Below are 4,678 nucleotides of genomic sequence, written 5' to 3' on the forward strand. Positions count from 1 at the left end.
GCCCTCAGTGTCCACTTTTTGTCTCTTGGCCGCAGAGGACATGAGGAGGAGTCCGCCTTTTCACCTGCTCTTGGCTGCGGGTAGTCCTGACGCCTGAGCTCCCCACCTTCTTCGTCAGAAGACTCCCTGGCTTCCTGGGTTGAGTCCTGCAGCAGGATATGGTCTGGGTAGCTGGGGTCCGAGCCTGGGGGTACGCCTGGTTCTTCCCAGACACACTGGCCTTCTCCATCCCAGCGCTGGTACCAAGTCCCCTAGCTCAGAAAGCTCTGGCTCTGGGTCCTCCCTGAGGCAAAGTCCGAGGCAGAGAAACACACTCAGCAGCAATCCCCTCAGAGGCAGGATCCGCCTGAAAGGGGCCTGGGACCAGCCCCTTTATATAAGGCTAGGCCTGAAGCCACGCCCACCCGGAAGTCAGATGAAGGCTCAGTATCCCCCGCGCAGCGGAGGGGGCGGGGGGGGGGGGGGGGGGAGGCTCCTCCTACTGCCCCAGGCAAGGGGCGGGGCCAAGGTCTACCTCCCAGGGCCGCATGCTGGGGCAGACTGCTGGCAGTCTCGCAGGATTCTTCCTGCCTCAGTTTCTGAACCGTTCATCTTGAGCCACAATGGAAATGTAGACATGTCCTCAGAAGACCTGTTCTCTCAAAGCTGCCTTTTGAAAGCCTTCCAGGAGCCAGCCCAAGAGCCCAAGTCCTCTCTCCGCTGCTCCTCAGAACAGGCTGGCTGTCTTGTGGGGTGATGGCTAATCCAGAAAGCCCAGAGAGTTCACTACTCTGGGAGACTTTCTTGCCATTTCAGGGTGGCCCCAGACCATCCTCTCCCGCAAGGCACAGGCATGAAAATAGGTCGGCGGGCCTACTCTCCTCCTGCCTCTCCACCTGCTCTCTGCTCTGCGTGGTCCACCCTTCCTCCGTCTGAATCCCTGGCCTCGGTAGAGGTTTTCAGGGTCACCAGGGCTTAAGTCTCTCCCCAGTGTCCCTATCCTGCGACGGCTGAGATCTGTGGCCATTTCCCCGTTGGTTCTTTTCCCGTGGTAAGTATGCCTTTGGAGTTCAACCCGCCCTTCCGGACTTGACCTGATTACTCACTTCCTTTGAGGGCGGACGGTACTAGTCCTGCTTAAGCAGTTGCCACACATGATCCATTCACCTTTCATCCCCATCCCTTGGAGGGGCGTTTGGTTGCTGCTGACTTCCAGCACTTTGGAAAGCAGATTCGAGGTAGGAGTCCTGTATGCACAGCATGCCCTGTGGGCCCACACCCCATTTGAGAGAAACTCAGGGTAGAAGGGTCCCCATGGGAATGAAGAGGCCAGGGGAATGAAGGTCCATGGGGCCCTGACTTTCTGATCAGCCATCCCCCAAAGACAGGAGGCTTTCTTCCAGATCTGAACTCCTGGACTCCGTCTCTTGACTTGAAATGACCTGGGGCATGAGGTAGGCCCTCCGGCCCAATGGAGCAACCGCGTGTGGACAGGACAGAGGCTTGCCTCTTCCTGGATCTACCTGGGAGCGCTTCACTGCTTCCTCACCTTTCTGGTACAAGGCTCTTAGCTCTGGTTCTTTGCAAGAGGGTCCTGATCCAGTCGCCTGGCCCCACCTGCCCAAATGTGATCAGGAGTTGGTGAGTGGGTGACTTGGTCAAAGGCTGGGATCTCACCCCGACCCTCACTCCCACCTTCACCCCACCCATGGAAGGATTCTGTGAGGTTTCCTTCCGGGACCGCGGATGGCTCGGGGATCCCATCCCCTGGCCTTTGAAGGCCGAGCCAGCCCCAGGCGCCTGGGAAACAACCCATTACTTCCAGAGGCCTAGGCTTCGTCTTGCCCACGGCCAGACGTGGTTGGCTGAAAGGCACTGAAGCGCACTGGCGTCTCTCCGCGTGAGAGATCGTCGTCTGGTGTCCTCTGGGAAGGCCTTGCCTCTGCCGAGGAACACCAAGGCTTCACTCCCGTAGTGACTTTGAAAGAATTCCCTGGGCTTCCGGCTCCTGGACAGCATATCACAGAGGTGCTCTTATGTCAGCTGGATGGCTTTGCTAGAATTCCCTAAGTGAATCCACCAGAGCCTGGTGTTCCCGATCAGGCGTGGTTACAGTGTATGGATTCAGCTTCTCCGGTAGACAGGCAGGCGCCATTTCAGGGGTCTGTTCTCACAGGTGAGTTCTGGCAGGTCGTGTCTCTCAAAGAATTAGACTCTGGGTCTCGGGTCTCTCCCCAATATGCCTCCGGGTGAGAGATGTTTCTGCGTGTTACTGGTCTTTTCAAAGGAATAGCTCAAGTTGTGCTGGATGTCTTCTCTCCCCTTTGAGGCAGTTGATCCATCCTGGTTATGTCCCATCCTGGTGGCAATGTCCACGGGATGCAGGAGCTGCCTCGGAGATGGGGCAGGGGTGCCGTATGGGGAACACAGTGAAATAAAGCCTGAGGGTTAAGAGGCTGGTCAGCCGGAGGGCCAGGTTGCTCAGGAACAGGCCCTTCCGGGCTCAGGTCTAGAAGAAGAGGATCTTGTGCTTAGTGCTGGGCATCTGCCCCTTTTCGCGTAGCCTGCGAACAGCCTCCCTCAGATGCTTGGGTTGGAGTGGGGGCTTCTCGCCCCACTTCTCACACACGTCTAAGGCCTCTTCCACCACCTCCCCGACGAAGACCTTGGCCATTCCAGACATGGCAATGACCACGTTCTGGGATACCGGCGTGCCGGCCACGGCCTGGATCAGATGTTTGATGGTGGATTTGGGGAAGGCTGAGCGGCGAAACACTTCGTAACGGTTCAGCTGCTCCTTGCTCATAGCAGCCACGAGGGTTCTCATCTTCTGGGCCTCCTCTTCACCCACTTCCCGTTGCCTGCCTCTCTTGCCCTCGGTGTCCACTTTCCGTCTCTTGGCCACAGGGGAACGTGAGGAAGAGTCCGCCTCTTCACCTGCCCTTGGCTGTGGCCAGTCCTGATGCACCAGCTCACCGCCTTCCTCGTCAGAGGCTTTCCTGGCGTTCTGGGCTGGGTCCCGCGGCAAGATTCGGCCTGGGTTGCTGGGTTCCGGTCCCAGTGGCACGCCTGGTGCCTCCCGCGACACATCCAAGTTCGGACCTTGGTCCGGGAGCCACGCCCTGGCCTTGTCCATCCCGGCGCTGGGTCAAAGACCTTAGCTCAGAAAGCTAGAGCCCTGTGCCCTTCCTGATGCAGAGTCCGAGGCAGAGAAACACACTCAGCAGCAATCCCCTCAGAGGCAGGATCCGCCTGAAAGGGGCCTGGGACCAGCCCCTTTATATAAGGCTAGGCCTGAAGCCACGCCCACCCGGAAGTCAGATGAAGGCTCAGTATCCCCCGCGCAGCGGAGGGGGCGGGGGGGGGGGGGGGGGGGGAGGCTCCTCCTACTGCCCCAGGCAAGGGGCGGGGCCAAGGTCTACCTCCCAGGGCCGCATGCTGGGGCAGACTGCTGGCAGTCTCGCAGGATTCTTCCTGCCTCAGTTTCTGAACCGTTCATCTTGAGCCACAATGGAAATGTAGACATGTCCTCAGAAGACCTGTTCTCTCAAAGCTGCCTTTTGAAAGCCTTCCAGGAGCCAGCCCAAGAGCCCAAGTCCTCTCTCCGCTGCTCCTCAGAACAGGCTGGCTGTCTTGTGGGGTGATGGCTAATCCAGAAAGCCCAGAGAGTTCACTACTCTGGGAGACTTTCTTGCCATTTCAGGGTGGCCCCAGACCATCCTCTCCCCCAAGGCACAGATATGAAAATAGGTCGGCGGGCCTACAGGGGAGGCTTCCACCTTCGTTTGGAAATGCTCTTCAATTTGCCTAGAGGCAAAAGCAATCAGATCCCCTCGCACTCCTTTCCCCTCTCAACACCCTCTTGCTTCTCTCCCTCGTATTCCCCAACGCCAGCCACACAAATCCACTCCCTGCCCAGGCGAGCCTTCCCCTACCATCCTCATCAAGTCATCCAACCCAGAAGTAGGGTGGCTGTGGTGGGGGTTGGTGAGGTACAGACGTTCACTTCGGGAAGAAGCCACCTCTACACATCCTCTTCCTGCAAGGTCCATCACTTCCATGAGGAATCGCCCTCCCTGAGAGCTATTTCATGGAGATTCACAAAGCCTCCCGAGTCGAGGTACGCATCCCCCAGTACAGCCACGCCGGGAAGGAATGGTCTGTTTCTGACCTCCACCTGCTCTCTGCTCCGCCTGGTCCAATCTTCCGCCCACATCCCTGCCCTCGGTAGAGGTTTTCAGGGTCGCCAGGGCTTAAGTTTCTTCCCGGTGTCCCTATCCTGGGACGGCTGAGATCTGTGGCCATTTCCCCATTGGTTCCTTTCCAATGGTAAGTATGCCTTTGGAGTTCAACCCGCCCTTCCGGACCTGGCCTGATGACTCACTTCCTTTGAGTGCAGACATGGTTAGTCCTGCTCACGTAGGGAAAAGGAACAGGGTGAAAGAAAGCCTGAGCGTTAAGAGACTGGTCTCTTAGCCTGACCTGGGGCATGGTAGGCCCACCAGCCCATTGGAGCAAAGACTGGCTGAGATCTCTGACCATTTCATGGTCGGTTCCTTTCCCTTTGTAGTCATGCCTCTGAAATTCTGTTTGCTGTTCTGATCTTGATCTGATGACTGACTTCCTTATCTTGTGTCTGGAGGTATCAAGCATGATTCATTGACCTTTCTTCCCAATACCATGTCGGGAATTGTGGCTG

At 57.6% G+C, this 4,678-nt stretch overlaps 1 pseudogene; it reads right to left on the minus strand.

Annotated features, from left to right (window-relative positions):
- Positions 1-469: 469 nt before the first annotated feature.
- LOC139178022 (transcription initiation factor TFIID subunit 11 pseudogene) lies at positions 470-3,719 on the minus strand (annotated as a pseudogene).
- Positions 3,720-4,678: the final 959 nt, after the last annotated feature.

This window comes from Bos indicus, chromosome 20 (genome assembly GCF_029378745.1).
Source record: "Bos indicus isolate NIAB-ARS_2022 breed Sahiwal x Tharparkar chromosome 20, NIAB-ARS_B.indTharparkar_mat_pri_1.0, whole genome shotgun sequence".
In the NCBI taxonomy this organism is placed as follows: Eukaryota; Metazoa; Chordata; class Mammalia; order Artiodactyla; family Bovidae; genus Bos; species Bos indicus.